The following is a 16,443-nucleotide window of genomic DNA, read 5'->3' on the forward strand; positions in this document are numbered from 1 at the left end:
TCTGGAGAAAAGCCCCTGGTTTAAGACTTTTCTTTGTGGAAATAGACGAAGACCCCCCCCACGGGAAAGGCAGAGGCTGCGCACTGGGAGGTGTTGTAGCAGGGGCTTGGCCACCGTCCCCTGAGTTTGGCAGAGAGTCAGAGGCAGGGAGAGGAGTGGGCCTGCTTCACAGAGGAGCAAAGGGGGCTCAGGGGACCCCTGACGGGGCTGGGGGCCTGGGGAGATGGGGCGGCTCACTAGAGGGGGTGTCCCAGCTGACTGGTGAGGGGGCAGGTTTGGCCTTTTTGGGTTGGTCCTGAGTCGGAAGACGGCGCGGAAATTACGGAAGCTGTTGGTTACTGATCGAGTCCTGGCTGATTGGTACACACTGTTCCACAGCACCCCCACCCCCTCCCCCCAACAGTGTACACTGACATCCTTTCATGATGATACATCTAGATCTAATAGATGCCTTTGCCCTTGGACTGCTAGGTACCAGTAGTACAGGGTACTAGTATGTACTGATGATAATGATAACCGACATTTACTGAGCGTTTGCCATGTGCCAGGTTCTGTATGCTAAAGCTCCTTACATAAATTGGGTCTTATGATTTTTCACAACCCTATGGGTGAATGCTATTATTGTTAACATTTTGCAATGATAGCTGCTTGCTCAAGCTCATGGCATTATTTCCAAGAAAGAGAACACATTTGAAAAAATTCTTGTTAAATTAAGGTAATTTACGTTCACTCATTTCAGGAAATATTTATTGAATGCATTCTCTGTGTCAGGTGCTGCCCCAGAAGCTTTTCCTGACAGCATCTTTGGGATGGGGTAAAGGGGAGGTGGTGCTTGTGCAGGGAGGGAGGGGCCCTGGGGGGGAAGGGGGCACAGGGAGGAGGTCTCTGGACAGTCCTTGCCACATCCATTTCGCTACAGTCTGGCCCTCGGTTCAGTGCTTGTACGTGCACTACTCAGAGATACTTGGTTTTGATTTTTATTGTGGCTCACCTGAGACTGAGTGACTGTTACTTCAAACCGCCCGAGTCGTGGCCTTGAAGGCCTTGCTGGTACCCCTCCAGTTGGCGTGCTGTCACCTCCCAACTTCTGCGGGAGGGGAGTCACCCAGGGACTAGAGTGATTTGCCTGCAAGCCGCTAAGTGGGTATCTCGTAGTAAGTGGATTTGATGCTGGTTATGGTGGATCAGACTTTTCCTGCTGTTTCCCACTTGGAAGAAAAATGTTCACTGGTCTTTGGATTTTGCTGAGGGGCTGTGGGGTTAGAGCAGGGCCCAGCAGTTTGTTGGTTGATACACGTTATGCAAGTGCAGTCAGAACACGTTATGAAATGGGGAAAGAAATAGCACAGAGTGCAGCGGGGCTGGGTGCTGGAGGTCATCTGTCCCCGGGTTGTAAGTGTTTCTGTAGCAGAACGGCAGTCCACGGACTTGTACACACAGCATTGGCTTTCTGCTATATGCTTTCTCTGCTATTTTGGCAAGGTTATTTGGGTGTCTCCTGTACAGAAGCCGTGACATCAGCTTTTGCCACCAAGTATTTATAGCAGTTGGTACCTCCTATGTGGGTCCCTTTTTGTGCTGTGGTTTCTTTAAGGAAATTGTAGCTCTCCTACCCAAAGTACACCGCTGCTGTTTCAAGGTGTTAGGGATCTCTGAACACCTTGGGAGATGGTGTTCGAGTAGAGGAACCAGCTGTGAGGAAGGTCGCCTCCCCGTTTGCTGGTGTCTGATGACTGCCCGGAGAAGAAGGCTTGTCACAGTGCTGTCCGGGCATTTGTGATGCGCTGAAACCCCTCTCCCTCCTCTTTCTTCTTCTCCTCTTCTGTTTTCTAAACATTTCTTATTAAAAATTGAGCAAATATTTTGGTTTCCTTCATTTGCTGTTCTTTGCTAATGTATGCAGAGTGATCCTGGGAAAGTGAAAAAGAAAGTTTTTACTTGCCTTCAAGGATGCTCATAGCTGCTCTTAATTGAGGGGCTTCCTGTGTGCCGGGCATCGAGAAGTGGCTTTGCATACATTCTCTTTCAGTCCTCGCGGTTAACTGGCTGAGAGGTGGTATTTATCCCCAATTAATGATGAGGGCTGTTAGCTCAAAGTGGTGGAGGGAGCCTCCCAGAGTCACACAGCGGGAAGTGGCGAGGAGAACCCAACACAGATAAGTCTTGAGTCAGACCGATGGGCTGGTTCCAAAATGGGCTCTTAACTCTGAGAGGTCAAAAGCCAAACTTGGATATAGCCAGCCTTTCATATCTTTGTTATTGACCCTAGACATTTATTTGAACTAAACTATCCTGCCTTCAGTAAATCTGAACTATTTAAGTTTAAATTTCAGCCTTGGATTTTACAAGAAGAGAAGTAACACTTTAGGTTTGCTTTAGATACAAACATCTGTTATCCAGTCACAGGGGTTTACAATGATGACCTTGTTTACCACAATAAATAGGAAATAAAACCCTACTTGACAGACACACATGCTAATTGTTTTTCTTATTATGCATTTTTAGTTGTTCAGGCTCTATTGTGATACTCATGTAAATAGTATCTGATATCGTAGGTAGAAATCAGGATTTTAAAGTAAGAATACTTAAAGCTAGGTTTTTCAAACTTTCAAACTGGACATTTTACATTATCCAGTTTATAACTGGAATTAAAGTCTCACAGAACAGTACCTGCCTTTAATATGGGTGATGTACTGGCATATTTTCCACTCCATTGAAAAATGGGGCTGGTTGCCTGGAACAGGTGGACATTCATAAGCAAAACAATGAACCTGGACCTAAATCTCACACCGTACATAAAAATTAGCTCAAAATAGATCACAGATTTAAACGTAAAATGTAAAACTATAAAACTTTGAGGAAAAGAACATAGAAAATCTTTGAGATTTAGGGGTAGGCAAAGAGTTCTTACTTAGACTCCACACTGAAAGCATGGTCCTTAAAAGGAAAAACTGATAAATTGGACTTCATCGAAATTAAAAACTTTTCTCTCCTAAAGGCTCTGTTAAGAGGATGAAAAGATAAGCCACAGACCGGGAGAAAATATTTACAAACCACGTATGTGATAAAGGACTAGTATCTAGAATATATGAAAAACCCTCACAGTAAAATGATAATTTAACTCAACAGTAAGAAAACAAACAATCCAATTAGAAAATGGGTGAAAGATATGAAGAAGCATTTCATCGAAGAGGATGTTCAGATGGCAGATAAGCAGATGAAACGGAGCCACTAGAGAAATGCAAATTAAACCCACAATGAGGCATCACTACACACCTAGGAGAATGGCTAAAATGAAAAATAGTGACACCACCAAATGCTGAGAGGATGAGAGAAACTGGATCCTTCGTATGTGCTGCTGGGAATGGAAAATGGTGCAGCCACCCTGGAAAACAGTTGGGCAGTTGCTTAAAAGACGAAACGTGCAGCTACCACAGGACTTGGCAGTTGCACTTCTTGGCAAATTTCTCCCAGAGAAATGAAGACTTATGTTCACACAAAAACCTGTACACGAGTGTTCACAGCAGCTTTCTTCGTAATAGCCAGAAACCGGAAACAACCCGGATGTCCTTCGAGGAGGGAGTGGTGAAACAAGCCGTGGTCCATCCATACCGTGGATGCTGCTCTGCAAGGAAGAGGAAGCGATTATTGATGCACACCGTGACCTGCGTGGCTCACTTGAATCACGCTGACTGAAACAAGCCAGTCCCGACAACTCCAGGCTGTCTGATCCTGTTAATAGGACAGTCTCAGGATGACGGGATTATAGACATGGAGAACAGAGCAGTGGTTGCCACGGGGTGGGCAGTGGGGCGGAGGCAGGAGGGAAGTGAGAGTGACTATGGAAGGGCGGCAGGAGGGACTAATACAGAGAGATCCCATGTGCTCTTACCCAGTCTCTCCCAGTGGGAATATCTCACACAACCAGAGTTCAGTGTCACACCAGGATATTGACATTGATCTAGTCAAGATGGAGAACATTTCCACCACCTTCCCAGATAAGTGTATGCTTTTTGTTAGAAGTTTTATTACTTGTCTATAGGCAACCCTAGGACTCTAGGGAGACAAACCCTCTTTCTGTATTTCTCAGGTAAGGTAAGAATCCCTGGAGGGACCATGTGGAATGTTGGCGATGGTTTTGGTTCTAGAATCAAGAGGCCTCAGGTCTTGGTTCTAATACCAGCTGGATATCCTTGGAAAAGTCACTTAGTTTCTGTGAGTTTTGGTTTCATTATCTAAAAAATGAGTATAATGAAACACACTCAACACATCACACAAGGTTGCCGGGAGGAGTAGATGCGATGCATGGCGGAAATGCTTTGCAATCTGTAAAGTGAGTGATGTTGTGTAAACAGCATTTCTGGCATAACTGTATGAAGCTCTCTAAAGCATGTCTGTAGTTCTCCTTATGACACCAGTGAGTGCCTGTGTTGTACATCCTGTGACATGCGGGAGGCCCAGTACAGCTCACAGTCTGTTTATTGTAGAGTTAGAGATGCCCGAGAGGACACCCTCCCCCACACTTTAGCCTAGAAAGGAGGAGGCTCTTTCCTGCCTATATTTGGTGGCATTGTCTCAGTGCTTTAGGGACGGGAATGCGCAGCGAGTTGTGGAGAGGAAAGCCGTCCTCACTGCTAGCTCGTCAGTCTGCACTCCTGGGGGAGGCACCGAGGGGAGTCATTTCATGGGGACTTGCCAAAGTCTTTCTTAACCCATCTGCTCACAGAAGTGACCAGCATAACAAGTAAAACGTCTCTTAGGGACAGATGGACTGTATCAATCCAGTACGTTTATGGCTTTTGTGGCCTCAGAACAGCCCGTGACAGAGCTGCCAGACCTTAGCTTTCTGGGGAATGCTGCGTCAGCTGAAGGACTGAAAAAAGTGAGAGGAAGAAAGTCCACCCCGGTCTGGGAGTGATTGCTGAAGGAGAGACGGGCAGGGGCACGGGCAGTGGGGGCCCTCAGATACGTTTCTTAACCTCGCGAGGCTGCAGTTATTTTCATCTGCAGCATAGTGACCTACAGCAAAGGGTTTCTCTGACGATTCGATAAGACAGCCCAATAGGATGTGGCAGCTTAGGAGGCTTGCAGTAAACGAAAGCTTGAAACTGGTGGGGTGAGTAGCATAGAAGTCACTTCAGATGTTTGCGGAATGAACGAATGAATGAGTGGATGATCACTTACAGTCTCGTTTTGATTACGTCCCTCAGCTGTTGTGAACGGAGTTGGAGTGTGTGTATTCTACTCTCCTAGTCTACTCGGTAGGGTGATTGCCGAGCTCTCTGCTGCCACTGTAGGTTTCTTGAGAATGGGAAAAGGGCACTTTGCTTTACTAGCTGATGGTAGCAATTCCTTTTTCTCGCTGTCAGACCCTGGAGCTTGAAGTAACACCTGTATTTTGTACTCTACCCTCTCATTGAACTGTTAGGCAAATGAAGACCAGAGAGGGGAAGAGACTGACCTGAGGTGACACTGCTCATTGGCCGTGGGCAGGACCCGAGTCCCCAGCCCCAACTCTCAGCAGAGCTCAGTTTTCTGTTTCCATCCTTGGTGAAACAGTACATCTAAAATGGAGCTGTGCGCTTCTCTTGGGGGGAGGGTGCACATTAAGTATGGCGAGCAGCCAAGACCCGACTTTTTCTTTCCTGCAGCGTCCTCGTGGCTCAGAGTTATCCCTGGGCTACTCACAGGGAAGATAAAGGAAGTTGTTTTGTGTGTACACTTAGACAAGAATATTTTTTCACCTGGGAGTTTATTTGGTTTGGACTGGGATAAATCTCTGACATTCGTTTCTTTATCTTAGAAGCAGGGAGAACTGTAACCCACTTTTAGGGGTGGAGGCTGACTTGTCAGCCTGATTCCTAGTGCTTAGACCCCGGTGAGGGTTTGGTGAACCGAGCTGAAGTGTGTGAGCATCTGGAACAGGGGTTCGCAAACCTAGCTGCATCGGGGGCTTTGAGAAAAGCATACATGCTCACTCCGCACCAGCTGAAACAGAAGCTCCAGGAATGGAGCCTGGGCGTCTATGGGTTTGAAAAGATCCCCAGTGATTCTGATAGACCGGGAAGGTTGAGGACCACTGTCCAGGTGAGTGGGAGTTCCAGGTAACGAAAGTGTCTTCTGCTTTCATCACCTTGGAATGGCTTTGGGTGCTTTGTTTGATTAAAGAATATTGTGAAAATAGATGTGGAAATTACGTACTTGCCACATCCCACTGATATCTACTGTGATTGTATTTCCCAGTTATTCAGTTTATTCTGATGTCTCCCCATTCTACTTTTTCTTCATGGAATAGTGATTTGACAGTTAGGTATGCGGAACTGCAGTAAGTCTCGTTTGATTGGCACAGAATGCTCTTGGGTGCTCTGTGCTCTGTGGGCATTTATTGCACCCTCGTTTGTACCAACACTGTGCCTGATGGCGTGTAAATGTGACCTCTTTAAGCAAGGGCTGGAGAGTCAGGCTGCCTGGGTTTTGCTATCTAGCTGTGCAATTTTGGGCCAGCTTCTAACTTGTCTAAACCTTACTTTCTTCATCTATAAAATGGGATGACAGGAGCATTATCATCTCACAGGGTTGTTCTGAGGTTTAAATGCAAACACATGTATAAAGTGCATCGCTTAACGCCTCTTCCTCGCCCATGGTAAGTGCTCAGTGAAGTTGCCATTATTATATCATCATCGTAACTTTTAATGTGAGTATTCAGAGCTAATAAATTTGTCAAAGATAGTTCATCCTTAGCCTTTGAACCAAAGATCGCTTTGGTTTTAACCAGTAGGGTTAATTCATCACTCAAATATCGGCCTCTCGAGTACCTTGAATTTCAAATGAGTGTAGCCAAGGGGTTTCGTAATTGGCACATTGCCCCTGAAAGCTGATTTTAATCTGTATGAGTGAACAATCCTGGAGCTTTCTTTGTTTCCTTGGTTTCTTTTCCTGAGTACTGCTCTCCAGGGACTTCTGGCACTGAGGGAGTCACTTCATTGCTGCTCCATTCGCAGCCTTAGGGGGTAGGATCTTATGCTGTAGGAAGCTCGGAGATTAATCCTGTCATTTATGTACTATCCGGACAGAGTGGGTTGCTTCCCATGGCAGCCTGCGCCTTTTCTTCCTAGCTCTCTCCTGCCAGTCTGATATCTATTTTTTTCATCTGTTTCCCGTTAGACTCTAAGTTCTATTGGTTCAAGGACTCTTATTCTTGTCACTGCTGGTCCTCCGCACTCAGCAATGTCCAGCACATATTGGGTGCTCACTAGCTATTTAGCACATGATAACTAGCAGATCACAGGGTAAATGCACAAGTTAAGATTTAAGCTGTGTGGTATGAAATGTGCATTGACAAAACTTAGTAAATCGATGTTGTTTAAGTAAACTTAAACTTAAGTTTACTAAGTTTAAAATATTTTAGTAGCTTAGTTCAATCATCATTTATTGACTGTCTTATAGGCTAGGCATTGGGGATAGAAAGATGGTAATATCTGATCCCTGCCCTCATGAATATGCAGTCTAGTGGGGTGGACAGACACACAGACACATGGCTGTAATATAAATATGGGAAGGATTAAGATAAAGTGGTGCCCTACGTGCACTTGGAGCACAGAGCAGAGTCTGTGCTTTATGAACACAGGCAACAAGTCAAACACAACTGAAATTACTCTATATACTCGTGCTTGTGTATTTTATAGGAAGCGCCTATCTTAAATAGATGCTAAATGAACTCGAATGGCTTCAGTACGGCTTGCATGGCTTTTGCCTTGGCTTCGTTTTACTTTCCTTCCTTAGGAAAAAAAAAATACGGGGCAGAATTGCTGCAGGCATTCTGGACCAGCGCTTAGGTGAGGAGGTTTTGGTTTGGGCTCTGTCACTAAACCAGCTATTTGCTTCCATTATCTGGGCCTTAAGTCCTGCAGCTGTAGAAGGAGGGTTGGGCTATATAATATTTAAGCCTTCTTTTAGTTCCAACTTTGATACTCATCATTTCAACCCCCTTTCTCGGGAGTGGAGAAAGAACACGGCAATTTGAGATTTGTTTACCGACATTTACTGAGAATTTGCAGCCTAGTTTTGGGTGAAGGCCATCTTTAGTGAGCTCAGGGAGGAGTACTGGTGCTCAGCTGTGAGGGGTACACAGCTGTATTAATTTTTCTTGGTTTTAGTCAAAGCACTGGTAAGGTCCGAGTGTCGGTGGGGTCAGCTAGAGAGAGGCGGAGAACTAAGGGCTGCAGGTGACACTGAATGCATTCGGAGCAGAATTCACTACATCTCTTCTGGGAATACGTTTTTCAAGGATTCCAACTTTGTATGATTTCTCTGGTTTAAGCATGGGAAATTTAATATCATCAGATGACATCTGAATGCTCTTTGACCTGCTATGGGAATGTGCAAAGGCCAGCTTTTAGTCTGGTGGTACAAAACCACTTCACTGCTTAGCTCTGCTGTAAGTTGGGATGACTTCAAGCCCGTCTGGGAAAGAGAAATGTGGTCTGGGATGTCAGTTTGGTTCTCCCTCAGAGAACTCCATGACCACTTGGAGGGAGGGTGACAATGCAAGTCATGAGCTGTTTGAGGTCCTCCAAGCCCAGGGTACTGGGCTTGCCCCGACACATCGGCTGCCCTCTGGACTGCTTTCGGTTGGGAGAAGCTGGGAGGAAAGCGCTTTGGTCTTAACTCAGTTTTACGTGGTGGTTATTCATGGCCACAATGATTTCTCACATTTATATTTTGCTTCATGGTTCACAAAGAATTTTAAAATCCATTATCTCATTTCATCCTCTCAGCAGTTCTGTGGAAAAGGCAGGTCAGTTTTCATATCTTTTGTTTTTCTGATGATTTTACTGTGGCTCCTAGAAGTTAGGAGCCGTAACTAAAGGGGTGTAATGTGCCGTGTGGTGACTATAGTTGATAATACTGTATTGCATATTTGCAAGTTACTAGGAGAGAAGATCTTAAAAGTTCTCATCACAAGAAAAAGCATTTTGTAGCTCTGTTCGATGACAGATGTTAACTAGACTTCCTGTGGAGATCATTTTGCAGTGTATACAACTATTAAATCATTATGTTGTACGCCTGAAACTAATAATATTATGGGTCACTTATACCTCAATTAAAAAAAAATAGTGAAGAGCTGTAACCAAGGTCGTGGGCTGAGTTAGTAGCAGAGCTGGGAGTAGACTCTCGGGTTTCTGGGGACCCTGTTTCTTCCTTGCTGTCACACCAGTGCGCTGTGCTCAGAACGACACGTGTTAGCCTTAGGCTTATAAATCCCTGACCCATTTGGGGAGGAGTTCTTGGGAGGTTCCTGTCCGTTGGGAGCCTTTGATTTCCTCCCGGAAGCCTGGGCATTCCTGGAGGCCCCGGGCTGACCCTTGTGCTTGGGGCCCTTCTCCACCTCCACGCTGTATGTGTTAGCCCTTCTGCAAGAGCCCTCCCCCTGAAGAGACCCCCTCGTGCCTGCCTCCACACTCCCCACGTGGACTGTCACTGTTCAGGGAATGTCGCTGACCTGGACGCCACTCTTGCTGTAGAAATGGAATGTGCTACGTGTGCCGGGTTCATTTTCTTCTCTTTTCTTTTAAATTCCCGCTAGTTAGGGCCGAAGCTGAAATTGGTGATAGCAGTCAGCACATGGCTTAAAATTGCGATTGTATGATCTTCCCTTCCCCGGTGTGAGCTCCTCGAGAGTGTGGTCCTGCCATATTCATCCGTGTTGTCATCACAGTGCCCAGCTGGGCCCTAGTAAACGTGCAATCGATGCTTGTTGCCTAAATGAAAGTAAGGCCAGCAGAGGTGTTAAATCTAGAAAATGACGTGAGCTAAAGGAATTTTTACTTAAGACATTTGCAAAAGAAATCTTTTTGGAAAAGTTGACCTGTTTCTCAGTTGGAGTTTAATTTCAGCTCAGAAAAGCAGCTGTGTGCCCAGAGGGCTTTGGGGTTTTGCTTTGTGACAGATGAATTTAATTTGTTGTTGTAAGAATGTATTATCCTTTTGTGGCTTTACTGGACCTTTCTCCCAAATGGAATAGATTTTTCTATAAAAGTCACACTTGCTTTTTGAGAAGTGTAACAGTAATTTTATGGGATGATCTCCTGCTTGTTTAACCCAAAAGATTACCTGCCAAGAACCAAACACACTGCTTTCGGCTGAGGGAACGGAGTCTGGTTTCTGCCTTCCCAGCTGAAGGGGAAAGCAGTACTGGAAGCTGGAAAGCAGACGTGTCTGCGTAGTGGTCGCTCTCAACTGCTGCAAGTGTCTAAGCGGGCATTGCCTTAGCTTCTAGGAGCTGAGCCGTGCACGCACGTCCCAGCGTGGAGGAGGAATAGTGGCGCTAACAACCACAACGCTCAGCTCGTGTCTCTGCTTTCTCCCTGCTGGCCCGCCTCTCCCTCTGGACGAGTCACACTGGGTCACTGAACGACCTTCCTATTCTGTTGTGCTTTCCTTGAAGGGTCTTCGCAAGTGTCAGTGAGGTGATATATGTGAATGTGCTTTGTACTTGTAAATTTTGGAAAATTTCAAGCCTATCTGTATTTTTGAAACATTATTATTATTATTTTTTCATCTTAGCATTAACATTTTCCTTTTTTTATTGGTGTCATAATAGTTTATAACATTATGAAATTTTTGTTGTAGATTATTATTTGTCAGTCACCATATACATGCCTCCCTTCACCCCTTGTGCCCACCCCCCCACCCCCCTTGCCCCTGGTAACCACAGTACAGTTTTCTCTGTCCGTGTGTTGGTTTATGTTCCACATATGAGTGAGATCATACAGTGTTTGTCTTTCTCTCTCTGGCTTACTTCACTTAACATAATACCCTCTAGGTCCATCCATGTTGTTGCCAGTGGGACGATTTTGTCTTTTTTTATGGCTGAGTAGTATTCCATTGTATATATGTACCATATCTTCTTCATCCAGTCATTAGTCAAGGGACACTTGGGTTGCTTCCACTTCTTGGCTATAGTGAATAATGCTGCAGTAAACATAGGAGTGCATAAGCCTCTTTGGATTGTTGATTTCAGGTTCGTTGGATAGATTCCCAGTAGTGGGATAGCTAGATCATAGGGTATTTCTATTTTTAATTTTTTGAGGAATCTCCATACCGTTTTCCATAGAGGCTGCACCAGTTTGCATTCCCACCAGCTGTGTATGAGGGTTCCTGTTTCTCCACATCCTCTCCAACACTTGTTGTTTTTTGTGTTGGTGATTATAGCCATTCTAACGGGCGTGAGGTCATATCTTAGTATTGTTTTGATTTGCATTTCCCTGATGATTAGTGATGTTGAACATCTTTTCATGTGCCTATTGGCCATCTGTATATCTTCCTTGGAGAAGTGTCTGTTCATTTCCTCTGCCCATTTTTTTTATTGATATTTTAATAGTTTATAACATTCTGAAATTTTGGGTTGTACATTTTTGTTTGTCCATCACCATATATATGTCTCCCTTCACCGCTTGTGCCCACCCCCTACCCCCATTGCCCCTGGTAACCACAATACAGTTTTCTCTGTCCATGTGTTGGTTTATGTTCCACACATGAGTGAGATCATACAGGGTTTGTCTTTCTCTTTCTGTCCTCTGCCCATTTTTTGATCGGCTTGTTTGCTTTTTGTTGTTCAGTTGTGTGAATTCTTTATATATTATGGAGATTAACCCCTTGTCAGATGTGTGTTTTACAAGTATTTTCTCCCAGCTAGTGGGTTCCCTATTCATTTTGATTCTGGTTTCATTTGCCTCATAGAGGCTCTTGCATCTGATGAAGTCCCACTTGCTTATTTTTTCTTTAGTTTCCCTTGTCCGAGTAGACATGGCATCCAAAAAGATCCCTTTATGACCAATGTCAAATAGTGTATTGCCTATATTTTCTTCTAGGAGCTTTATAGTTTCAGGTCTCGCCTTCAGGTCTTTGATCCATTTTGAGTTAATTTTTGTGAATGGTGATAGCAGATGGTCTACTTTCATTCTTTTGCAAGTGGCTGTCCAGTTTTCCCAGCACCATTTATTGAAGAGACTTTCCTTTCTCCATTGTATGTTCTTAGCTCCTTTGTTGAAAATTAGCTGTCCGTAGATGTGTGGTTTTATTTCTGGGCTTTCAGTTCTGTTCCATTGATCTGTGTGTCTGTTTTTGTACCAGTACAATGCTGTTTTGATTACTGTTGCTTTGTAGTATGTTTTGAAGTCAGGGATTGTGATGCCTCTAGCTTTGTTCTTTTTTCTCAGGATTGCTTTAGCTATTTGGGGTCTTTTGTTGCCCTGTATGAATTTTAGTATTCTTTGTTCTATTTCTGTGAAGAATGTCATTGGGATTCTGATTGGGATTGCATTGAATCTGTAGATTGCTTTAGGTAATATAGACATTTTAACTATGTTTATTCTTCCAATCCATGTGCATGGGATATCTTTCCATTTCTTTATGTCATCATCAATTTCTTTCAATAATGTCTTATAGTTTTCATTGTATAGGTCTTTCACCTCCTTAGTAAGATTTATCCCTAGATATTTTATTCTTTTTGTTGCAATTGTAAATGATATTATCTTTTTGAGTTCTCTCTCTGTTAGTTCGTTATTAGCATACAGAAATGCAACTGATTTTTGTAGGTTGATTTTGTACCCTGTGACTTTGCTGTAGTTGTTGATTATTTCTAATAGTTTTCCAGTGGACTCTTTAGAGTTTTCTATATATAAAATCATGTCATCTGCAAAAAGTAAGAGTTTCACTGCTTTGTTGCCTATTTGGACTCCTTTTATTCCTTTTTCTTGCCTAATTATTCTGGCCAAAACCTCCAGTACTATGTTGAATAAGAGTGGCAAGAGTGGGCACCCTTGTCTTGTTCCTGTTTTCAGAGGAATGGCTTTCAGTCTTTCTCCGTTGAGTATGATGTTGGCTGTGGGTTTGTCATAAATGGCCTTTATTATATTGTGGTACCTTCCTTCTATTCCCATTTTGTTGAGAGTTTTTATCATAAATGGGTGTTGGATCTTTTCAAATGCCTTCTTTGCATCTATTGAGATGATCATGTGGTTTTTATTCTTTGTTTTGTTGATGTGATGTATCACGTTGATTGATTTGTGGATGTTTTTTTTTTTTTTTTTTTTTAAAGATTTTATTTATTTATTTTTCCCCCCAAAGCCCCAGTAGATAGTTGTGTGTCATAGCTGCACATCCTTCTAGTTGCTGTATGTGGGACGCGGCCTCAGCATGGCCGGAGAAGCAGCGTGCTGGTGGGAGCCCGGGATCCGAACTCGGGTCGCCAGCAGCGGAGCGCGCCCACTCAACCACCAAGCCACGGGGCCGGCCCTGATTTGTGGATGTTGAACCATCCCTGTGTCCCTGGTATAAATCCCACTTGGTCGTGATGTATGATCTTTTTCACGTATTGCTGTATTTGGTTTGCCAAAATTTTGTTGAGGATTTTTGCATCTATGTTCATCAGCGATATTGGCCTGTAATTTTCCTTCTTTGTGTTGTCCTTGTCTGGCTTTGGTATCAGGGTGATGTTGGCCTTGTAGAATGTGTTAGGAGGTGTTCCATCTTCCTCTGTTTTTTGGAATAGTTTGAGAAGGATGGGTATTAAATCTTCTTTGAATGTTTGGTAAAATTCTCCAGAGAAGCCATCTGGTCCTGGACTTTTATTTTTTGGGAAATGTTTGATTAATGTTTCAATCTCTTTCCTTGTGATTGGTCTATTCAGATTCTCTATTTCTTCTTGGTTCAGTTTTGGGAGGTTGTATGAGTCTAAGAATTTATCCATTTCTTCTAGATTGTCCAATTTGTTGGCATATAGTTTTTCATAGTATTTTCTTATAATCCTTTGTATTTCTGTGGTATCCACTGTAATTTCTCCTCTTTCATTGCTGATTTTATTTATTTGAGCCTTTTCTCTTTTTTTCTTAGTGAGTCTGGCTAAGGGCTTGTTGGTTTTGTTTATCTTCTCAAAGAACCAACTGTTTGTTTCATTAATCCTTTCTACTGTTTTTTTTTTGGTTTCAATTTCATTTATTTCTGATCTAATTTTTATTATTTCTCTCCTTCTGCTGACTTTGGGCTTTGTTTGTTCTTCTTTTTCTAGTCCTGTTAGGCATCATTTAAGGTTGCTTATTTGGGATTTTTCTTGTTTGTTTAGGTGGGCCTGTATTGCTATGAGTTTCCCTCTCAGGACCACTTTTGCTGCATCCCATATGATTTGGTATGGCGTATTTTCATTTTCATTTGGTTCCAGATATTTTTTGATTTCTCCTTTAATTTCATCAATGATCCATTGGTTGTTCAGTAGCATGTTGTTTAATCTCCACATCTTTGTCACTTTCCCAGCTATTTTCTTGTAGTTGATTTCTAGTTTCATAGCCTTATGGTCTGAAAAGATGCTTGTTATGATTTCAATCTTCTTAAACTTATTGAGGCTTACCTTGTGTCCCAGCATGCTTGAGAAGAATGTGCAGTCAGCTGTTTTTGGATGAAGTGCTCTGTATATGTCTATTAAGTCCATCTCATCTAGTTTTTCATTTAAGTCCACTGTTTCCTTGTTGACTTTTTGTCTGGGTGATCTATCCATTGCTGTAAGTGGGGTATTAAGATCCCCTACTATTATTGTGTTGTTGTTAATATCTCCTTTTAGGTTTGTTAATAGTTGCTTTATGTACTTTGGTGCTCCTGTGTTGGGTGCATATGTATTTATAATTGATATATCTTCTTGGTGGAGTGTCCCTTTTATCATTATATATTGCCCCTCTTTGTCTCTCATTACCTGTTTTATCTTGAAGTCTACTTTGTCTGATATGAGTATGGCAACACCTGCTTCCTTTTGTTTGCCATTAGCTTGCAGTATTGTCTTCCATCCTTTCACTCTGAGCCTGTGAAACATGTAATTTGTTTTGAAATATATTTAACATAGTCCTTTACTGGGCATTTGGCACTATTTTAATACTGTCAGGATATAGGATTTAAAGCCTTAATTACTTGTGAATACCACTGAAACAAACATTACTAGATTTTTCAGAAAGATATGGGAGTATTTGGTTCAGGGAGAATTTTGTTAATTTTACCTTGTATGGATTAGAGTCTCATTTACATCTTCTCATGGCACCTTAGATTTATATACTTATTTTACAAAAATTATCTCCACAATTTCAGTATTTGCTATGGCAGATATGGTTCTGAGAATGTCACAGATATTTGCTCATTTAATTCTCATTATAACCCCATGAGGGGTTATAATTGTTATTGCATTGAGGTTGCATTGATATAATTGAGGTTGCATGAGGATTGCAACCCTACTGTTTTGATCCTTATCTTACAGATAAGGAAACTGAGGCACAGGAGTTAAGCAACTTGCCCAAGGTCACCGCACTCTTGAGCGGTCGTTCAGATTGCAGCACAAGCATCTGTCCCAGAGTCCTTCTCTGGCCACTGCTGAGAGGCTGCCCCTGTCACCCCCACACCTCATTGGCTGGTTTTGTCGTTAGTAAGCAGTAAGCCCTTCAGGCTCTTTGGGCCCATGTCTGTTTTATTTCCCACTGTATTCCCAGTGCCTGACGTAACACCTAGCACATAGTAGGCATTTGTGGAATGATTATGTGAGGATTTTCTAACATTAATATCTTATCATTAAACAGAATTCTCATTCATCTGTTTTGTGACCCTCACAACTGTGAGGTAGGTAGGCTTTCTTCCCCTTTTACAGATAAGGAAACGTAACTGTATGAAGAATACCTGGCAGATTCATGGATTGAACTCTGGGTTCCGTATCCCTAGTCTATACATTTTTTTTGTCTTTTTTTTTCAACTTGCAGATTCTTCTAAAATTCTGTACTTTGGTGAGGGTCATCAGAAGGAAGCACAGGTAAGAAGGTTTTATGATCTTCAAATTCAGTGGGATTAAAAAAAATCAGTTGTGTTGACAACTAGAATTGTTGCACTGTGTACAGTGGGTCCTCAGAATAGAATTCTTTGTATTGAAAACAAAACAGTCCCGACTCATAACCATCTCCCAGGTGAAGTCTGACTGTCTGTAGATGATTTTGGAACAGCCTGTTCATTGGGTGGAATTGGAAACCGTAGTGACACCCATCGGGGTTTGTCTCTGTTCTTTCACCCTTTACCTTCCTCCCCTCTGTGGCCCTTTCACTTCCTCACCAGCTCTCTGTCTGTCCTCTCCCTTTAGCTAAGGCCAGTTCTCTGGTGTCTGTCTTCTTATGTTCTCTCTGAATATCACAGAAGTTCATATTTTCCTCTGTGTAATCTGAAAATTGATCTCATATAGACAAAACAAATGAAACAGAACTTTTAAAGAGTGTGACATTTCTCCCTGATTATAAAGGAAATACACGTTCAGTGTAGAAAATTTGGAAATAAAAGAGCATAAAGAAGAAATAAGTCCCACAACAGATATAACCACTGTTAACATTTAGGTCTTGTGCAGAAAGGTGTTGACGCAGCAGGCCT

General features: G+C 42.9%; 1 protein-coding gene across 4 annotated transcripts in view; it reads left to right on the forward strand.

The window, feature by feature from the left end:
• AFAP1 (actin filament associated protein 1) overlaps nucleotides 1–16,443 on the forward strand; it is a 163,402-nt gene that overhangs the window by 14,992 nt on the left and 131,967 nt on the right. For 2 of the 4 annotated variants that reach the window (XM_087434879.1, XM_087434875.1), the window contains exon 2: nucleotides 15,792–15,841. The exons of the other annotated variants lie outside the window; for them this stretch is intronic. The gene's annotated coding sequence lies outside the window, so the exon portion shown is untranslated. The remainder of the gene's footprint in view (nucleotides 1–15,791; nucleotides 15,842–16,443) is intronic. 4 annotated transcript variants of the gene reach the window in all.

This window comes from Ceratotherium simum, chromosome 8, assembly GCF_057802395.1.
Source record: "Ceratotherium simum simum isolate JZ-2026a chromosome 8, ASM5780239v1, whole genome shotgun sequence".
NCBI lineage: Eukaryota > Metazoa > Chordata > Mammalia > Perissodactyla > Rhinocerotidae > Ceratotherium > Ceratotherium simum.